At 37.3% G+C, this 21,982-nt stretch overlaps 1 protein-coding gene across 1 annotated transcript in view; it reads left to right on the top strand.

The window, feature by feature from the left end:
- The first annotated feature begins 374 nt into the window (after positions 1 to 374).
- The window catches only part of LOC127623152 (granule associated Rac and RHOG effector protein 1-like), a 53,713-nt gene continuing 32,105 nt past the window's right edge, over positions 375 to 21,982 (top strand). Inside the window, exon 1 of the mRNA XM_052097426.1 lies at positions 375 to 464. The gene's annotated coding sequence lies outside the window, so the exon portion shown is untranslated. The remainder of the gene's footprint in view (positions 465 to 21,982) is intronic.

Raw genomic sequence — 21,982 nt, 5'->3', positions numbered from 1 at the left:
TACCAGTTTTTTAATTAAATTTGTATTCGCATACATGTTATTCATCTATCTCCTTCACTGACGTGTTATTGTTTTGATTTACGAAATAGAAATTAATTTTTTTGGTGCATTTTTTTTTTTTTTTATGAGATCAAACTGCACTGCAAAATGTATTAAACCTCTTTGGAGTTTTACCAAGCATATGTACTTTTTCCTCATTGATCTTAATTCATTCAGTTCCCTTAATTCACGTTTCCCTAATTTAAGAACGTGCTCGCGCGCGCCGAGAATGTTGGTCCAGCGCCTCTGCTTTACGCGCGCGCGAGTTTGTGCCTTGGTGACGCATGTGCGGAAGCCGCTCTCCGTCATTTCCGCTCTCCACAGATAGGAGGGTGGGGACAAACAGCTGGTTAGTGATGCCTTGATCCCGCCGCCGATCGGGCTGTTTTCCACACCAACAAACGCCTTTCCCGGAGCCACTGAAGGTAGGAATCGTGTCTGTTTATCCCAGCCGCCTCGAAGAAAGCATACTCGGGTGTGTTTTGACGTGTTCGGTGTGATTTATGTAAAATCCGTGACAGCGAGAAGTGCTAACGGCTAACTGGGATTAGCTACAGAAACACTGATGGATTACATTAAATCGTTTAAAGACATTTTCAATATATTTGATAGAGTGAAATGACACCAGGCCAGCGTTTAAAGTTATATTTTGACGAATTCAGGCGTAAATGAGGGTTGTTAAGGGGTTTTGTTTAATCTGCATAAACATTGAGCCGTTTAAATCTCGTAATATCTGTTGTAGTCTGACGGACTGGTCGTAATTACTCTTAAGTAACTGCCCTATATCACCAGGGACCCTTTAACGCCCCGTAAAAACACTGACGTGCTTCATTGCAGCCCTTCAGTATCCTATTGACGCCCGACGGGTGTCATACACACCCAGGTCTTGACTGGTGTTAAAAGGGGTGGATAAGAGATTTTTCATGGGTTTTAAAGGTCTCAAGTTGCTGGATTTGTGTTAAATTGGACTTTCCTTTTACATCAGATAATCATTTGGTGGTTTTATGGTGATAAAGGGATACAGTGGAGCAGATCAGTGATTTTCAGGGTGTTAAAGTGTCTCAAATTACTGGATGCTGTGGATCATATCAACAAATGATAATGCCATTGTAAATCAGACATCAGTACTTCGTAATCATCCCACCTCTTTTTCTTAAGGGGGTTTAACATATGGTAACTGGTTTCTGATGCTCCCTTTTTTTTAATTTTTTTTTTTTACACTGGTCTGGGTTTACTTTATCTAGAGTGAGTGTCCAGAAGATCACAGGCTGTGTTGCTTAATTATTGGAATAATGTCAGGATCTGTTTGTGTGTTTATTAGGATGTATTGGCTATCAATCCCACCTGGGTGTAGGTAGTATACAGATTCCTGTAGTGGTTCCAAGCGCAGTAGCTCTCAGAATTTGTCAGGATGTTTATACTCACTAGTGTAGCCCTGAAGTATCTTAGATTACTCTTTGCAGTGTGCAGTTATATGTAGGCTATATTTTAGGAATAGCCTTGTTTAGTGAAAATTTGCAGGAGTTGTATTTTGATCTGACCTGATTATGTTGAATTCTGATGTTCTTCAGCTCTTGTGGTTCTGAATTGGTTTTCCCATTTTCATATTGGACATCAAGTGATGACCCAACACAGTACCAGAATTGAGTATCATACAAGTAAACAAAATGTCCTTAAATTTAAACTTTAAAATGTATAACTATTTATTTAGAATATTTTTTATGCCACTCTAATTCATAATTCAACAAAAATCAACATTGTTCGTAACTAAACCTGTTGATCCTCATTACATGTTGTAAAACCAGGTTTACTGTAATTTGGATGTCTATCTATCTGTTTTGTAAGTCTTTGTTGATAGAGATTTCCTGATGTGATTCCAATGCACCAGCTCTCGATTTAATTCTGATACGATTCTGATTAATTTAATATGTTTTAGTTATAATGTCAATTTGCTTATGTTAGAAAGTCTCAGCTAATCCTGTGAATTACAGAGGGAACCTTCTAACTTCATACATTACAAAATATTAATTAAAAAATGAACAACAAGGCCCAAACTAGGCAGTTCATTTCAATTTAAGATAAAAATGCACATTTGAATGCTAAAAAGAGCATTACTATTTTGGATGTGTGCCAGGCACTGATGTTGAATTACATCCTTGGGCTAAAACAGGTGCAGTACTCAAGACACATTTTAAAAGTTGGAGTTCCTTTTAAATTGACACAGCTTCTGAAAAAATGCATTGTTACTGCATGAGATGTCGAAAAAACTGTGCAACATGCCGCAATGGTCTAAGATGTCCATCTAGCGCATGCTTGCATAAAAAAAGACGTATGCATTCCGAGTGCATGGCCCTCAGAGGTGTACGTTTTTAGCTGTTGTGTCTTGACTATACCTTGCTCACTTATCATCTGCATAAGCATTAGGTATGTACATACAACTGCATTTAAAGCTAGGGTGTGCAATCTTTTCCAGAATAATTTTTTGTTTTACTGGTTGAAAGTCTATTCACATGTAAAGGTCTAAATGTAAAAAAACGAGTACATGTGGTCTAAATGTAAAAAATAAATAAAAAAAAGTTCTGTGGAGGGGACCGGATTAAAAAATGACATGGGAGCCATTGGCTCCTGAACTGAAACATTAAGGAGCCAAATGGCTGTTTTTAGTCACCAAATCACAGAATTACTTTATTTAGATAGAAAGCTGAAGAAGAGGAAGACCCCTTATAACCCATTAATCTGAGGTTTAATAACTGTATATTATCGTCAGAAACAGAACTGGTGAAAGGCGGCGCGAGACACACTAGTGTCCGCTGTAAAGATCTATTCAATAAATCACAAGATGATATCTGATGAAACCGCATGTGAAAGCACACAACCCGGCTGTCGCCAATGATGACTAGGTTTAAAATTATTGTCGCAATCAGATATATTTGGTCGCATTTGCGACAATTTTAGTCGCAGTCTGGAGCCCATACAAAATTATTTTATTTAACCATGGACCCACAACACTTAGTTTACTCATTTTAACGACAAATAGTTCTAAACATAAATAACTAGTATTTGCATCGTGTTGTCACAGTACCAAAATTTCAGTAGTCTGTACTGATATCACGGTTCTTGATACCTATTCCGATACCACAGCAAAAATATGCGTGGCAGAGGATGAATCTCAGTTGCCTCTGCATCTGAGACAGTCAATCCGCGCATCTTATCGTGTGGCTTGTTGAGTCGTAGTTACAGTGGAGGCGTAGCGCTCATGAAGGCCCACGTTATTCTCCATGGCATCCACGCACAACTCGCCACCTGCCACACCGAGAGCGAGAACCACACATTATAGCGACCACAAGGAAGGTTACCCCATGTGACTCTAACCTCCCTAAGCAACCGGGCCAATTTGGTTGCTTAGGAGACCTGGCTGGAGTAACTCGGCATGCCCTGGATTTGAACTCACAACTCCAGGAGTGGTAGTCAGCGTCAATACTCGACACACAACCTAAGTTGTTAACCACAAAATATTTGGGAAGCATTTTATCCTCCCTTTTAAATATGAATAATGCTATATATCTTTGCATGATTATATGGTTCATTGCATTTAATTTAGATTTAGCATTATTTTTTCCCTCTTGAGTGTGACACAATGAGAACAGATCTGCGACCCATTTTTGGCTCATTGCCCACCTGTTGAGAACCTCAGAGTATTTTGTAGATACCATATAGTTTGCAAAAAACAAAATCAAAACATTTTACTGTACTTGCAAGGCAGTATGAATATAATTGTTAGTTTCCACATTCTACACCCTGAATTCCTCAGCAGTCTGTGATTAATCAGACATCTAAGAGTAGGCCAATTGTGCTCTATTATTTGAACATCACTGTGTTTTGCTCCACTGTAAGTGCTGCTTCAAAAACGCCACCAGGGTTTTAGTTAAACCCCCTTTTGTAAGTACTACAAACAGTCGGTTTGCCCCTCTAAGCTATTGCAGCCTGACTCTTGAATGAGTCTCGCTGGCAATGGCTGCTTTTGAGTTCATGCGGAATGTATTTCCTGTTTGGGTCCCTTCAGTTTGGGAATAAGCGTGACTTGCTGCTCAATTCAGGCTGCAGCAGTTTGTAAAGGAAAGTTTTTACATTAATGTTTTCCATGGCTTGTTAACAATGCAAGAAGATATTTCTGTAAAGTTCAGGTCAGCCGCTAGTTGCCAAACCCTTTGTTTTCATAAAGTTTCAATTCACAGAGTAATTTTGTACGACTGAGCAATACACAATAACATTTGCTCTTACAACACTGTGAATGTAGAGTTGTTTTTTTTCCTTTGCCTTTTAGCACAGTTTAGAGGGACTTTTCAAGGTTGCATGCAGTTAGGTTTGGATATACAGTGAGAGCTAGTGGTCTGTGTGTACCAGCAGGCTGAATGATATACCTCCTAACAAAGCATTCCAGTATTGTTCAGAATATTCTGCATTCTCTTGCTGACTGCTATTGCAGTTTATGCAGAGTTCACGCTACACAATTTTAGGCCCAATTTTCATTTGTTTCCCTTTGTGGAAATTGCCGACAAAAGTGCGAAATCATAGGCAAATCAGATCTTGCTACCGTGAACCATGAATGCAATGTATGAATTATCAAAGACATAATCTGAGAGAAGCGCAGACGCTTCGCTGATGTCAGCGAGGTATCTAGCGTGTTCAATTTAATTGAGACATATTTGTAAATATAAATACATTGTGTAGGCTACATGAAAGATTTATACACGTACTGTATAATCCAGTGATGATTGCGTAGCCTATCTTTAAAAAATCTTTGTCATTTGATTATGATTTAGGTCAATTTTAATGGAATTGATTGATTTGTGCTTCATGGTGCTGTGTGCGTACCTTCATTTTACCTCCATAATTGTCGAATTTAAGAGCACACCATGTCGTCCACCAGACATGTCTGGTGTGCGACCCTCTCAAGGCTCCAGACTAAAAAAAAATGACTTTGGCTAAACTGAAACATTAAGAAGCAAATGGCTGTTTTTAGTCGCCAAATCTCAGAATTGCTTGATTTAGATTGCTGTTCAGAAAAAAGACAGACAGCCAAAAAAAAGGAAGACTGCTGATAACCCATTAATTGAAGGTTTAAAAAAAAAAGTATATGTAGTTTGCATTCCTTTTTGTCGCATAAATGTTCACACCCCTTTCATAATTTGTACAACTATAAGAGACGTTTTTTTTTTTATTGCTGCTCTTCAGAATCTACATTACAGATATTTACATATAGTATGTATATAGTAGCGTGTTGTCATCTTGAACATCAATGAATATTTTGCACCTTGTGTAATAGTTGTGAACAAGTCCCTCAATTATCCTAAGTGTCAAGCTTGATTTTATATATAAACATATCAGTCATAACATTAAAACCACCTGCCTAATATTGTGTCGGCCCACCTCGTGCCACCAAAATAGTGCCAACCTGCATCTCAGAATACCATTCTGAGATACTATTCTTCTAACCACAATTGTACCGTGCGGTTAACTGTAGAATTTGTCAGTTCAAACCATGACTAAAATAAACTCGAGACTCTTGTGTATGAACATTCCAGGAGATTAACAGTTACAGAAATACTCAAACCAGCCAATCTGGCACCAACAATCATGCCACGGTCTAAATCACTGAGATCACCTTTTTTCCCCATTCTGATGGTTGATGTGAACATTAGCTGAAGCTCCTGACTCGTGTCTGCATGATTGTATGCACTGCACTGCTGTCACATGATTGGCTGATTAGATAATTGCATGGATGATTGTTGGTACCAGATGGGCTGGTTTGAGTATTTCTGCATCTCTGATCTTCTGGGATTTTCACACACAACAGTCTCTAGAGTTTAATCAGAATGGTGCTAAAAATAAAAAATATCCATTTAGCAGCCTTGTTGATGAGAGGTCAACAGAGAATCTCCAGACTGGTTTGAATCGACTAAGTCTACAGTAAATCTGATAACCATTCTGTACAATTGTGGTGAGAATGCTATTCTGAGATGCGGGTTGGCGCTATTGTGGTGGTACGAGGAGGACCTACACAATATTAGGGTGTGTGTGTGTGTGTGTGTGTGTGTGTGTGTCGTATGAACATTTTATATCACTATTATGGTGACCAAAACTATCACAGTATTATTAAAATGTGCTGAAAATGTAGAATATGTACTGATACACACACTTAAGTAATTTAAACAGGTTTTATATTTTAAAATACACAAATAAAATTAGTAAACAAGGGAATAGGAAATGAAGTACAATAATTATTCTTGTTATTGGTGTGGTTACATTATTACTATTATTATTAACTTACACATTTGAAATGATCAAAATATGTTGGTTGGGTGACTAAACTACATGTTATTACAAAGCTCTCTGAAATTCTTGATTATGGTCGATCATCCTGAAACTCCGACTTCTTTCATGTCTCACGCTCTCTCCTTTAATAGAAACACAACTGGTGCCATCATGCTATTTTTTTTTTGTTATCGATTGTATTGAAAATGAAATCGAAGGACTTCAGTATTTGTTTTGTAAACTGCAATGGATTATAAAATAATTAAAGAACAGGTAAAATTTTAAAACATTAATCTCAAATCACTATTTCATGTCCATGTAATTATTTGAAAAGCTGTGTATTAGTGGTATGAATGTACATCACTTAAATGTTGCACGTATTTTTTTATTAGTTAGTCTTGTTTTCGTGTTCGTTTTTTTTGGCTCAAAGCGATGCACTTGCTAGGAACTTTTTCTTTGGGGAAGGCTTTTTTTTTTTACTTGTGAGAAAATAAATTATTTCAACCCAATTAAATATTGTATCCGACTATTTACTTTTCCTCATGCTTTCCCCAACTCATGCACTGAGCTAAAAGTTAACTTACCTTGCTTGCACAATAAAGTGATGGATGGTTGTCATGAAGATGACTCGCCAGATTGGACATGTTGCCCTGTCTGCTCTGCAGACAGAGTTACAATCTTCTGCTAATTTTCCCTCAGCATTCTTATAAAATCCAAAATATGACCACACTTCTGATTGTCGTCTTGGAAGGTTGGCAATTCTCCCGAGAGCTGTCATTGCCTTCCAAGTTTTCACAAAAAACCCAACAATAACAATGTTGAATGCTGCGCCTGTAAGTCAGACTCATGCTGGGTGTGTGTGGACCGCATTTACCGCGAGTTTTACAAATCACGAGAATCGCGCATGGTTTTAATGATAATTAAATGTGACACGGTAATACTAACCATTTCATCCTGTGTGTGTGTGTGTGTGTGTGTGTGTGTGTGTGTGTGTGTGTGTGTTAAAATATTGCCTTAGTCTTTCTTTACTATTACTGGATGGCCCAGTCACAGAGACAACAAGAGTGCATATTGAATGAAGTCCCAGATGCAGATTATTGTGCTACTTCAATCCCAATCAATAATAAAAAAAAAAAAGAGTGAATAAAAAAAAAAAAAGTGGTACCCAATAGAGGACTTTTAATGATCAAGAAGCCACAAATACACATGGGACTCTTATTTTGAAATGTCTGCACTCCCAGTTGTGAGCTCACTGGTGGCTGATTCGCTGAGAAAGGGAATCCGATTAATTTTTCTTTTTTACCAGGAAGGCCCATTGAGATCAAAAATCTCTTTTACAAGAGAGACCTGGCCAAGGTAGCAGCCAAACTCACAACATTTTAAAATGTATCCTATAAACGTCAACAGCTATTTAAACACTGTGATCTCTCACGAAAATCAGTAACATGCCTCCTTCACCATATTCTTTGTGATGCCCTTAAATTCATCAATAAATATGAATGTTATTTTTAGCTCTTTCAGTAGATTATTCCATGTCCAAGGAGCATAGTAGGAAAATGCAGTTTTTCCCCGATCTTTCACAACCCATGGTACATTAAAAAGCAACCATTTGGAAGAGCACAGTTGATAATTACCAATGCTGGGACAGAAAAGGGTACATAGGTAGGTTGGAAGTTTACCGTATACCTTTATAGATAAAAATATACCAATGCTGTTGTCTGCGATTGGCTCAATGATTCAAACTACTAACCTGAGCTCCTGAGTTCAAACCCTCAGTTCTTTTCGGATGATTCATGAAAAAGATCCAGTTCAAAAGAGTTATGTTCATGACTCTCTCGCACTGGGTTTGTTGTTGTGTGGTGTAGCGAGCTCATCAGAAACAGAAACACCTTAGTGGTGCGCTCTCAAAAGATGTATCCAATAACTCGCAAGATATCTGACGAAATCGCATATGAAGTCGCACAACCCTATTGTTGCAAATGGTGACTACATTTTTTATTGTAATTTTTAATTTTAAAATGCCACCATTTTAGTCACAGTCTGCCTCCAAGTTATGCTGCCGCTCACACTTTACCAAAGTTAAGTTAACTTTTTTTGTTTTTGAAGAGATAAAGACTTGTGCAATGATTAACCCTATTGGGGTGGGTAAAAATACAAATGTTTCCGATGCAATCTTCATTTGAACGATATTGATTCTTAAATCTTTAGATCGGTCTTTCACCAATGCGCAACCCTCTCCTAAATTCACTCGCATTTACAACTAAATTTCACGTTATGCGACTGTAGTGAATATATTTGGGAACTGGCTTGGTAAATGTTTCCATTTCACTGACCAGTAATTGTGTAGTTTAGTTGTGAAGTGTTCAGCAGCGAGATCCTTTCACTGCGTGTTGAGTGTTAAAGTTGTTCCGTGTAATGTGTGTTCAAGACGAGATCCACGCAACCAGTTTGTCATTGAATACGGTCTTTCTGTTCTTTACATTCAGTTATTGATCAAAGACAACTACAAAAAACATTTAATTCTAATTATGCATTGCAAAGATGAGGTAAAGCCTTTCGAGTCCTAGTTAACATGAGCTCATCATAAAGGTGTTGTTTACATGCTGTTTTTTGTTAGAGAGATAGTACTGGTTCAACAAATCAATGTAAATACTTGTAAATAGTACAACTTGTGCAATTTAACAATAAATATGTAAGAAATTATAGATGAAAAATATCTTATTTGAATAAATTTATTTGTTCATTTTTAAAAGCCAAACATTATGAAAAAGTAATAAAATATAATTATTAAAATTAAAAGGTTCCTTGTATAATTATTATATAATCATTGGCTTGGGAGATCATTTATTTTACATGTAAACAAAAGGGACATTATAACTGATGTAAACCCATATGAATCGATATTGAATAGAATAGAATCGAGAGCTTGTGAATCAGAAAGTCTGTATCAATACACCCAGCCCTACTATTTATATCTGAAAAAATGCCTATATTGATATTCATCTGGAAAAGTTTCTGAATATCGAGGGCAATCACCATGAATTGCAGTATTTGTAAAACAGCAGCTTAACACATTCTTTTACCTGTCATTTTTAGACATTACTGCTCTCAAATATATCTGAAAATCTCTAGAAAACACATCAAACGTCTGTGACCTTATGATTATGTCATAAGAAAAACAGGTGTTGCAGTAAGGGCTCTTTGTTTCACTGAGTTTCACCAAAGGCTCAGTTTCGCCCTCAGCAAACATGCCCTCACGAGACAGCGCTACTAGCAGGGCTTTCCTTAACGCGCATTGCAGGCTACGCTGTTTTTTTCCATTAGCCAGAACCAAAGAATTTGGGAACAAAGGGCAAATTCTAAACTCAAAACAAATGACTTCTCTCACTGTTACGGGCTTATCAACTGCTGAATCAGAGCCATCAGGGCTGCTTATAATAAGCAATGAGTTCATAGAGTATAAATGCTTGACTCTTTTGTTTTTTAATTTTGTGTTTTCAGAGGTCATGTTGTTCCAAGTTTGCTAAGGCCACAAGTGGAAAATCTTCCCTTAAACATAGCTATGAATTGAAAGCTGAAGTGTACTAGACCTATGCATTGCACAGATGAGGTAAAGCCTTTCGAGTCCTCTAGTTAACATGCGCTCATGCAACCTTTTATCGCATCCATAGTATTATACCTATGCAATCAACTAGATTCTCTGGGACAGAAATGTAAACCGTGCTGGCTAGGGGAGGTTATTTTATGTAACTTGCATATATGTGTGGTAGTCAAATAAAGGAAAGCATCAATCACCAACATTTACAGCAGGGATGCTCACACTTCTATGGAATCTACCCAACACCGTATATACAGTTGAAGTCAGAAATTTACATACACCTTAGCCAAATACATTTAAACTCAGTTTTTCACAATTGCTGAAATTTAATCGTAGAAAATATTGCTTGTCTTAGGTCTGTTAGGATCACTATTTAAGAATGTGAAATGTCTGAATAATAGTAGAATGATTTATTTCAGCTTTCCGCAGTGTAAAAAGATGAGATTTCAGATGTGACTTTAAGTCTTCAATGATCACACTGGGCCGTGTTGTGAACTGTTTATCCAGAAAAGTAAAGCTTCTGGCAAAAAACATGCATCACAGTAAAAGCATGATTCAAAATGAAATCCAGATGCCTGAAATTGAAGAAATTGTGACAAATATTTTATTGCTTTATAATAAAATGTAATATTTACTGTGATAAAAATAATAATAATAATAATAGTCAAATTAATGTAGCAATATACCACAAGCAAGACAGCTGCTGAATAAAAGTTTGGCAAAATAAAAATGGCAATGACATGTTGAAAAGTTCTATTTTCACAATTAGTTTGATGAAAGTAAACTTTAAAACTGCATTCTGGAAAATAATAATTATTAAATTAATTATTAAATTTATAAAAATAACTGGTGTTGGGTGCCTGGGTAGCTCAGCGAGTAAAGACGCTGACTACCACCCCCGAAGTCTTCGAATCCAGGGCGTACTGAGTGATTCCAGCCAGGTCTCCTAAGGTTGCTAGGGAGGGTAGAGTCAAATGGGGTAACCACCTCGTGGTTGCTATAATGTGGTTCTCGCTCTCGGTGTGGCGCGTGGTGTGTTGTGCATGGATGCCGCGGAGAATAGCTTGAAGCCTCCACATGCTATGTCTTCGCTGTAACGTGCTCAACAAGCCACGTCATATAATGTGCAGATTGACGGTCTCAGACATGAAGGCAACTGAGATTCGTACTCCGCCACCTGGATTGAGGCGATGTGGATTGTGTGGATCTCCTCTTTGAACACACATGCATAACAAGTCAAACCAAACTTTTACTCTTACCACTGTGCTGAACATCCCCACTAGGCTATAATACACAACCTCTGGTGAGTGAAATTTGATCATTTACCAGCCTTTAGACCTTAATTGCATAGCTCGAAATTTGGTTGAAAATGCAAGCGATTTCCTCCTTGTAGGAGAGGGTTGTGTGTAAAAGATCGATCTTGGGATTTAAGAATCGATATTGAGATTGTTCAAATGGAGATGCGTTGGAAAATCAATATTTTTACCCAGTCATATTTGGAACCTCATGAGGGTGAATAAATTACAAAAAATGTAATCTTTGGGTAAACAATTCCTTTAAATACAGCTGTCTTTGCAGTTTTGTATTATGTCGCATGAAAGTTAATTTTACAAACTATTATAGCCACAATTTTTTTTTTCTCCATAAGACATCACCGAAAAGCTGTTATATTAGATCAATGGCTAAAGTACGACTTCACGTCATGAAATACGCAAAAAAAACACACTTCATTCAGTTGTTTTCAATAAATATTTGTAATTCATCACATACATCACCGATTCATATCCAGACAACCAGTTGAGCTTTTATCCACATCAGACCTGCGAGCGAGCCAAGCAGCAGAGATTGCCATAATTCCCACAATGCACCATGTGTGTGTGAAACCCAAGCCGTGCCTTCTTATGGTGTACATCTGAAATGGAGTCGTGAGTTGAAGCCGGGGTCTGAATTCAGGGGGTCATACACTGTTACCAGGCCTTGAGACTCATCTAAAAGAGGAATTGTAGAGAGATAACATGTGTGACTGGTTTGAAACTGAGTGTCTGTTTGAACCGCAGTATTCGTCAGAATAACTTAGGATCTACAAAGGTTTGTTTGTTACCGCTTTAAGATTTTTTTGGCATGTTACTGCTTTTTTATTTAACTGGACTGTGTGAAACACATATGTTGATATGATCATATGTTGATTATTGAAAGCAATAGGCCTATGTGCTGAGATAAGCATATATGGCAGCTGCACACAGCACATGTTGAGTCTGCTCTGCTGTGTGTTCGCTTGGACACATGTGTCAGTTGTTTTGTCACCAGTTGTCAGTCTGCTATGAATGGGGAACCCCAGAAATAATCCACAGGCGTCTGGAGTGAATGTACCCATTTAAAATGGATGAGTGGATCAATAGAAAGAATAATTTTATCGATTCATATAGTGTTGTCACAATACCAAAATTACAGTTGTCTGTTCTGATACCAGTAAAATTTCACGATTCTCTGTACCAATCTCGATACCACAGAATAAAATAGGTAAAATGCAATTAAACACACTCCTTTAGCCTATTAAAATGTTACATTTAAACATAAATAATAAATGAAAACAAACACAATTCTCCTTCAAATGTTTCTCTATTAATGAAACATTGCTTCACGTTTTTTTTACCCTATGAAATCAGTTTGAATTTTTTCTAAATTCTATTTTAGTATTTGCCATATTCCAAGTTTTTATTTTTTCTGAATTCCATGTTTCAAGTTTAATTAAATTTCATTATCCAAACTTTCATCAAACGAGTGTGTGTATGTATGTGTGTGTGTGTGTGTGTATATATATATATATATATATATATATATATAACAACATATCATTGCTTTTTTTCTTTTAATCAAATTAAGTGCTTTAGTAAAGAGCCTCTCAACAGAATCTAATGCCAAATTGGTCTTATTTTGGTCAAAGAAAGTGATCCACAACAGCGCATTACATTTATAAATGAAAACATGTATAAAAACTTCTATTTAGTAACAGCACCCTTGCTTGTGAAAAATAAGCTAAACATTGTAATAATGTTTTTATGTGAAGGCTTTTCCAGTTCTGTTTGTGAGTAGTTTTCACACTTCTGGATTTTGGTTATATGACCCGGTGTGTTATTAAAGTGCAAAATGCTGCAATTTAATGATATAAATATATTGTCTTCAGGCACTGCTCACATCATGTTGTATGAGTGCTCTCATCTGTCATCTACTACAATAAGCACAGTGTGTGATGCTCATAAAATGGGGTTTGTTTCAGCGTATCAGTACATGTGGAATGTATACTTATTTAAATAAATTGCATCCATTTGCGGTTTAATAATCAAACTATATCACAATTTTAATTTGATTAATTGTTCATTTCAGTGTAAAAGGAGTCACAGAACATGCGCTCAAATAAACGTGTGATCATCTGTAAGCAGCCATCTGTATATCAGTACAATTGGTAGGTGCTCTGTACTAGGGATGCACCGATCCATTACCTGGACCGGTATCGGCTCTGATGTTGACGTTTTTCAAATGATCGAGTCCGATCCAAATCCTATATCTGTATGTTAGTCATGTTCGTTATTATCAAGCTCATAAAATGACATAAAAGAACCATTAAAACACCATTAAAGTTGTTCATATGACTCATGCATTTTATTCAAAGCCACTTAAAGATGTGCAATAGCTCTGTGAACCACAAAATACTCATAGACATGATGAACCGATAATTCACAACTGTCTTATGATACTTGCAGGCAATAATTAAGTCACAGGTATGTTTGACATAGTAGAAAGTTCTGGAGTCTCAGAGATATTATCGTTGAGAACAGACAGAATGTGTGAAAGCAGGGTATATATGCAGTGCTTGATTAGCCACTAATTATATGCAGATCAGAACTTCGGGGAGAGTGAGTGCTGACTGCAGTGAGGAAGGGAGAGAGAGTGACCGGTGAATCCATGACAAAAGGGGCACGATTGCTATATATTACTATTATAATATATGAAAACAATGACGTATTTGTGGTCATGTGACACTCGTGACCCATTCAACCCAAAAAAATCAAGATGGCACCCAGTGTTATAGCGCTGCTGTTATTTCTGATATTCACTTTGATAGCATTGTTAAAGATAAATGTTAATTTGTACAACTTTCACATTGCATTCCTTCAAAGGCGACAGGAAGTTTACTCAGAATTGTTATCTGGCGTCAGAACACGAGGTCAATTGTGTTTCAGACCTGAAGGCAATGCTGATTTTTCGCATGTGCAGTAAGGGGATATAAGCGTTTTTCATACATTTCAGTGTGGATGAGCAATTTTTGGAAAACACTTGAAAATGGCAGTGTGGACAGAGCATTTTGAAAATGAAAATGCAGTTTTCAAATGTATCTGCATTAATGTAGATGTAGCCACAGTTGCAGAATGTTTGGGAAGTGTGAAGAATCTCACAGGTTAAGCATGCTGTCACATTGTACATAGATAATGTGCGTTCTTGCATTGCTGTAGCAAAACTCAGTACCTATAGGTGCCGATATAATTGCCTTGAAATGACTGTGCCATTTAAAAAGTATGTTCTCATTTAGCTAGCTAGCTGTTTTGATTTAGGTAACTAGCTATAAACATGTCAACAGTATAACTATCTTTTACTAACTTGCTCAGCAAGATTCTATTAAAACTTTTCCTCTGCCATGACAGCAGTTGACCTGAGAATGAAAACTCACCATAGAAGAAAGTTTTTTCCGTAATATTGAATTTGGTTATAACACTTGAGATCGAGCTTGGGTTGCTAGACATTTGCATTCTCATACTTATGAAGACTGTGTCTCGGGCCTAAATGGGATGAGTGTATGCTCTGGTCGGACAACAGACAAAAACCTGTCTGAAAAACATTTTGAAGAATTCAGCTGAGCATGTGCTGCTGCTTTGTCATTTTAGAGTTGCCCAAACCTTGTGAGTTTTACATCTTGTTGCAGGTCTATGATGTCTGAAAGCTCTACTACGCTCATTGTCACTGACAGCATTCTTAACTATATCATGATCTTCTTTTGACATTCGTCACAGCATTATAAAGAGCAAAAGCATCATCTCTCTGTGTTGTTGCTCTGATAATGATCCACCTTTCTGTGAGGAGGGGAAACATTCCTGCTCTTCATTAGTAACAGATGTGAAGGACTTTTTTAAATGTGTCCTACAATGGAAAGTAGCGCTGTAGTGTGGTGGGTAGTTGTGTTTTGGTGATGTTTTTATAAATCGTGCATGGGGGTAGTTGTTTTACCTGACAGGAACTGAAAAGCGGCTGTTGGATAATGGACAACAGCTGCCCGCGCCATAATCGCCGGCCCTTCTGTTTCTACACAGTGCTTAAATACAACAGAGCAGACGTTTGGTTTAATATAGCAGAGCACAGTAGTCAGAAAGTCTATCTATTTTAATGCACAGCAGATTGTGCTTACCTTAAGCAAATTCTGATTTCACAACTCTCGTATAGGCCGACATTAACCATCAACAGCAAGTCTGTTCAACACTGCATTAATATAACACCGTTAATAATTCTCAGTTTTGAAAATAAATAAAAGCATACTTAAACCCAGAGTTTCTCTCTACTCGTATGCAAACAAAGACGTTATGTGCATCTGCGCTGTTTTTCAATAATTTTTCCATGTCAACAATTGCTGGACGGACGTTCTTGACCGTTACGGTATGCTTTTTTAAAATACTATGTCAAGTTAATTAGAACTTGCATCTCGAGACATCTACATTCTGTTTCGTCTGTGTAATGACCACTTACAAGGAAGCATAATGTGGCGGTCTGCATTTTGGAATAGCTCTGGTGTCAGGAGTATGTCTATGATGCCTTAAAAAGCTGTCTAGGATTTGGAACTGAGTTAATGATCTAATTAACTTTGGTCATTACCTGTTTGGTTTATCTTTTGCATTAAAAGATTCCCATCCATTGTCCATTCCATACAACTTGCATCAATGCTTATTCTGTTGTATTAATGGAGTTCATGATTGTTGTTTGGACTGAAGCAAACTCTGGATATCACCAATCCGATACCAGGATCGGTATGTGTTCCATTACTAAAGTTCTTTGACAGATCGGGTATCGGTCCGACAAGCCGGATCCAAATCCAATACTGTGTTAGTCATGTTTGTTACTGTCAAGCTCCAAAAATGACATAAAAGAACCATAAAAACATTAATTAAAATAACAGAGTTGTACAAATGACTAGTGCATTTTATTCAAAGCCACTTGAAGACGTGCGATAGCTCTGCGAATCACAAAAGGCTGTGTTTAATAAGTAAAAAAATAAAAAGCACGTGCTGCAGCACCAACGCGTTATTAAATGGCGCTGCTCTGACACATTGGCTATTAGTAGACTTCACGCGGTGTACAATATTTGAGCACTACTCCCAAACAACACCTCAGATGTAGATGCTCAATAGTTCGGTTCACTTATAGTTTGCATTTTGAACAGCACCGAATATGCATTTTACCAGAATTTGAATAAGAAGCGAATTAAACTGTGGAGAACTTGCCTACAAACAGACACATACGAGATACAGGTGAAACTCGAAAAATTAGAATATCGTGCAAAAGTTCATTAATTTCAGTAATTCAACTTAAAAGGTGAAACTAATATATTATATAGACTCATTACAAGCAAAGTAAGATATTTCCAGCCTTTATTTGATATAATTTTGATGATTATGGCTTATGGCTTATGAAAACCCCAAATTCAGAATCTCAGAAAATTAGAATATTGTGAAAAGGTTCAGTATTGTAGGCTCAAAGTGTCACACTCTAATCAGCTAAACACCTGAAAAGGGTTCCTGAGCCTTTAAATGGTCTCTCAGTCTGGTTCAGTTGAATTCACAATCATGGGGAAGACTGCTGACCTGACAGTTGTGCAGAAAACCATCATTGACACCCTCCACAAGGAGGGAAAGCCTCAAAAGGTAATTGCAAAAGAAGTTGGATGTTCTCAAAGTGCTGTATCAAAGCACATTAATAGAAAGTTAAGTGGAAGGGAAAAGTGTGGAAGAAAAAGGTTCACAAGCAGCAGGGATGACCGTAGCCTGGAGAGGATTGTCAGGAAAAGGCCATTAAAATGTGTGGGGAGCTTCACAAGGAGTGGACTGAGGCTGGAGTTACTGCATCAAGAGCCACCACACACAGACGGGTCCTGGACATGGGCTTCAAATGTCAAACGTCTTACCTGGGCTAAAGAAAAAAAGAACTGGTCTGTTGCTCAGTGGTCCAAAGTCCTCTTTTCTGATGAGAGCAAATTTTGCATCTCATTTGGAAACCAAGGTCCCAGAGTCTGGAGGAAGAATGGAGAGGCACACAATCCAACATGCTTGAAGTCCAGTGTGAAGTTTCCACAGTCTGTGTTGGTTTGGGGAGCCATGTCATCGGCTGGTGTTGGTCCACTGTGCTTTATTAAGTCCAGAGTCAACGCAGCCGTCTACCGGGACATTTTAGAGCACTTCATGCTTCCTTCAGCAGACAAGCTTTATGGAGATGCTGACTTCATTTTCCAGCAGGACTTGGCACCTGCCCACACTGCCAAAACCTGGTTCAATGACCATGGTATTACTGTGCTTGATTGGCCAGCAAACTCGCCTGACCTGAAACCCATAGAGAATCTATGGGGCATTGCCAAGAGAAAGATGAGAGACATGAGACCAAACAATGCAGAAGAGCTGAAGGCCGCTATTGAAGCATCTTGGTCTTCCATAACACCTCAGCAGTGCCACAGGCTGATAGCATCCATGCCACGCCGCATTGAGGCAGTAATTAATGCAAAAGGGGCCCAAACCAAGTACTGAGTACATATGCATGATTATACTTTTCAGAGGGCTGACATTTCTGTATTTAAAATCCTTTTTTTATTGATTTCATGTAATATTCTAATTTTCTGAGATTCTGAATTTGGGGTTTTCATAAGCTGTAAGCCATAATCATCAAAATTATATAAAATAAAGGCTTGAAATATCTTACTTTGCTTGTAATGAGTCTATATAATATATTAGTTTCACCTTTTAAGTTGAATTACTGAAATTCATGAACTTTTGCACGATATTCAAATTTTTCGAGTTTCACCTGTATATCTATCTGCATAGCCGCAGAGCCAGCAGTTTCAGGACTGCAGCGGCAAGCCAGCAGTCTCAGGCCAGAGTTTAGGGCGGAGCTAATGAAGCCATAGCAGTTTTCGGACCGATGCTTGCACCACCTACAATTTTGAAGTGTAAATTCTCTCTTCTGTTTCCTTTTATTAGATTTAAAATGTACTGTTTTCACATCGATTTTAATTTTAACATTTAGTGGTAACACTTCAATAAGGTTCCATTTGATAACATTAGTTAATGTAGTTGGTATCACGAACAAATAATGAATTATATTTTTAACCATTATTTATTCATCTTGGTAATGTAAATGGATAAACACACAATTGTTCTTTTTTAGTTCATAGTGCATTAACTAATGTTAACATATACAACTTTTAATGTTATATAGAATTATATATAAAAAATATATTAGTAAATGTTAAAAACAACAATTACCAAGATTATGCTGTAAATGTATTGCTCATTGTTATTCATGCTAACAAATCAAATTAAACCTAAACTTTCAATTTCAAAGCCTAGCAAAACTACATTGAATAATTATAAAACTAAAAAGAAATGTTAATACTGATAAAATGGAACTAAAATAATAATTTAAACAACTTGTAAACAACAGCAACATTTTAACGAACACTTTATACAACAAATATACAATTTAAAACTTATCAAAACAATAATTTATTATAGGCCCATTTTTTGTAATTCCAGGAAACAAATCTCCATGCCGTCCCTGAAAAGAAAAGGAAATATGAATGTCTCTCTGGAAAGTTCTGGTTCTTCAAGAAGATTGTGGATGGCCCTTTCCTTGTCCTCTTCCAACTGTAGGAAATGAGGCTCTTCAACTTTTCTCCTGAACAGCTTCTTATTCCCATGCAGCCATTTCACAACTGTTTTGAGGTCTTTAATTATTAGTAGCTCCTTCATTAGAGAATAATAAAGAATAATGTAATTATTGGTTTTAATATTTGCAACAACACCTCAATCTCTCTCTCATTCGTGTGTGTGTGTGTGTGTGTGTGTGTGTGTGTGTGTGTGTGTGTGTGTGTGTGTGTGTATCAATAAAAAAAATAAAGTGAAATGAAATAAAGTGCTACATTTAAGCTGTTCCTGCTCATCAAGCTTGTGCCATAATAAATAAAATTAGTAGAGCCCCTTAAAACTTCACACAGCACAAATGTGAGCCTTCAAATTAACAACTTGAAAACCATCCTTTCAAAACCCTGTACTGCATATAAAAGAGAATGAATAAAAAAATGTATACTTCTTGAAGTAAACTAAACTGGCAACTGCTACATTTGGCTATTCCAGTGTTTGGGAGTGTCAGGATTCTTTTGTAAAAACAAGAGCTGGTCAACATGCTCTGTGGCGAGGCCGCTTCTCTGAGCTGTCACAATGTCCCCAGCTGTACAGAACACGCGTTCAGCAGAGACGCTTGTCCCTGGTACACCCAAGTACCACTTGGCCTGTAGAGGGTACTCACTAGAGGTCGACCGATATTGTTTTTTTTTCAGGCCGATGCCGATCTTTTGAAATCCGGGTCGGCCGATGGCCGATTAATGCTGCCGATTTATTTTGGCCGATGTGTGCTTGTTTTTAACCTCTTATTTGAAAGATAAAATGTAACACAAATAATTACTTAAGATAGACAACATTTCTCAACAAATACATTTATTGAACACTTGACCAATCTGCACTTGTACACTTAAATTAAAAATGTATAATGTAAATACATATTGTATAAATAATGTATAACAAATATATTAAATAAACAAAGCAGGTGTTACGAACTGCTCCGAGACACGAAGGTTGAGATCCAAATGCAGCTTTAATTAAGGGGCAATCCAGACACGTAATCCAATATTCAGAGCATCCAAGAGAAGCACAGGCATAACTAGGGATGGGTATCATTAAGGTTTTAATGGTATTACTATCTTACCGATACTGCTTATCGATCCGGTACTTTAACGGTATTCTTAACGGTTCTTTTTGTTATATATATATAATTTTATTTCAGGAAGGTCTACTAGCATTACTGTTCAGGTGTGGTCTAAAAAGAAATCTAATAAAGTAATCAATTGTAAAATAACACTGCATAGTTTATCATAGATTAATGCTTATTAATGCAGAAGTTATTCATTCAAGAGCTGTAAGTGATTTTCTCTTTGCCTTTTGTTGTTTGATTCGCAGTAATGGCTCAATCGTCACATGTTTAATAGACAGCTTCCCTTTAAGACCGAAGTTCAGATCTAATAGGCTCCTGATGCAGCATATTTTCTCCCCAACTAGTTCCATAACTACGCCCATTTAAGACATAAACTGTGTTTAAGTGAATCTCCAAGCCGGTCGTTTTGACATATTTTTGTGTATAGTTGATCGTTTAGACGCATGAAACCCAAAGTAGCCTATAGTTTGCTTGTCTCGTTGCGGTGTGTTTCGGAGCATGCGCCGCCTTGGGACCGGTATCTCTTGCGCTCTTTTTATTATTAAACGCGTCCCGCAATTTAGCAACAGTAGCTAGATTGTTTTACAACAATCACCGATCATGCTGATTCTGACGTTAAGTTTGAGTTTTAGGGAGAAATGTCAGTGCACCGCTGTGAAGGGAAGGAAGTTGTGCTAGACAGAATGCGACTTATGTATAAATATTCTTTTTATAATCTTTGGAAGGCAAAATCTAAAATAAAATCAGACTAATAATCACAGATCTAAACCAGGCTATGTTTGAATGTTTAGTTCTGTCACTCATTAAGCTGGGCTCGTGTTGGGCTCGTTTTGTGCTCGCTGTGGCACCGCGTGAGCGAGTTCTCTCTCTCTCTCTCTCTCTTCACTGTCTGTAATTGCAAAATTCTTGCTTACTTATTGTGACATGATAGCAACCCTTCTGCTGTGATAATGCAAATTCAACTATGCTATCAATATCCAAAGTAGCCGAACGTCATGTCAACTATCGCGTTTGTCACATTTTTTCTTGAAGTTGGCAGTAACATATGAAAAGTTTTTAATTAAATCTAAAGAAGTTATACAAATGTAATCCTTACTGTTTTCTCCAAGGAATTTAGCTCCTTCCTTAGGCACTGGATGAGGTCTGCTCACTCTGCTGGAAAATGACTCTAGGGGCAGTGTGCGTCGAACACGTTTTCCACAACAACACTAGGCTGCCCACAGATGCGCCTGCCTAATAATCGGCTTGATATGCGTGGATATTGGCCGATGCCGATTATGCAAAAAAGTCGACCTCTAGTACTCACAATGATGTTCTTTCCACCAGCCCAACGGGCTTCCAGACAGTGGCAAAGGATTAGCTGTTTTGTACTCCTGCACCTCTCTGCCATTTTTTTTGCTTTCTTGCATCCGCTTGAAATTAACATGACTTCTCGTAATACTTCTAGATGACAACAAATACATTTCACCCTCTGCTGGGATAAAAGTGGTAACTTCTCTCCACCTCAACTATAAGCAAAGTCTAATTTAAAGCAATTGAATATTAATTAAATCCATTCTGCAATAAAAAATATGTATATTTCAAAATCGTTAAAGAAATCACAATAGTTAAGTAAATCGATTTCTTTCCCCACCCCTGCTGCACAGCACTTTAGGGGTTCTTTTTAAGCAAAAAAAGAAGTTACATGCTGCTGTTCATCACAAAGGCCTATGTTTCCAGTTAAGTAAAATTTGTTTGTTTTTCTAGTTGAATTTAGCATTAATGCATTTGTTCAAGTTTAATGCTGTCAGCCAGCTCACTAATTGAGCTCATTAAATCAAAATTGATTAAATAAGAGATCTGTTTACAGAGATTATGTCCCTCTGTAATGTAGTTGGATTATCTTTATCAATTTATAGCTACTTTATCAAAAGCTAGAGCAAGAGCTTGACTGTAGTTGAGCCTCTTTAAATG

This window comes from Xyrauchen texanus, chromosome 29 (assembly GCF_025860055.1).
Source record: "Xyrauchen texanus isolate HMW12.3.18 chromosome 29, RBS_HiC_50CHRs, whole genome shotgun sequence".
Taxonomy (NCBI): domain Eukaryota; kingdom Metazoa; phylum Chordata; class Actinopteri; order Cypriniformes; family Catostomidae; genus Xyrauchen; species Xyrauchen texanus.
The sequence above is the reverse complement of the archived record's forward strand: the minus strand, read 5'-3'. Positions and strand labels throughout refer to the sequence as shown.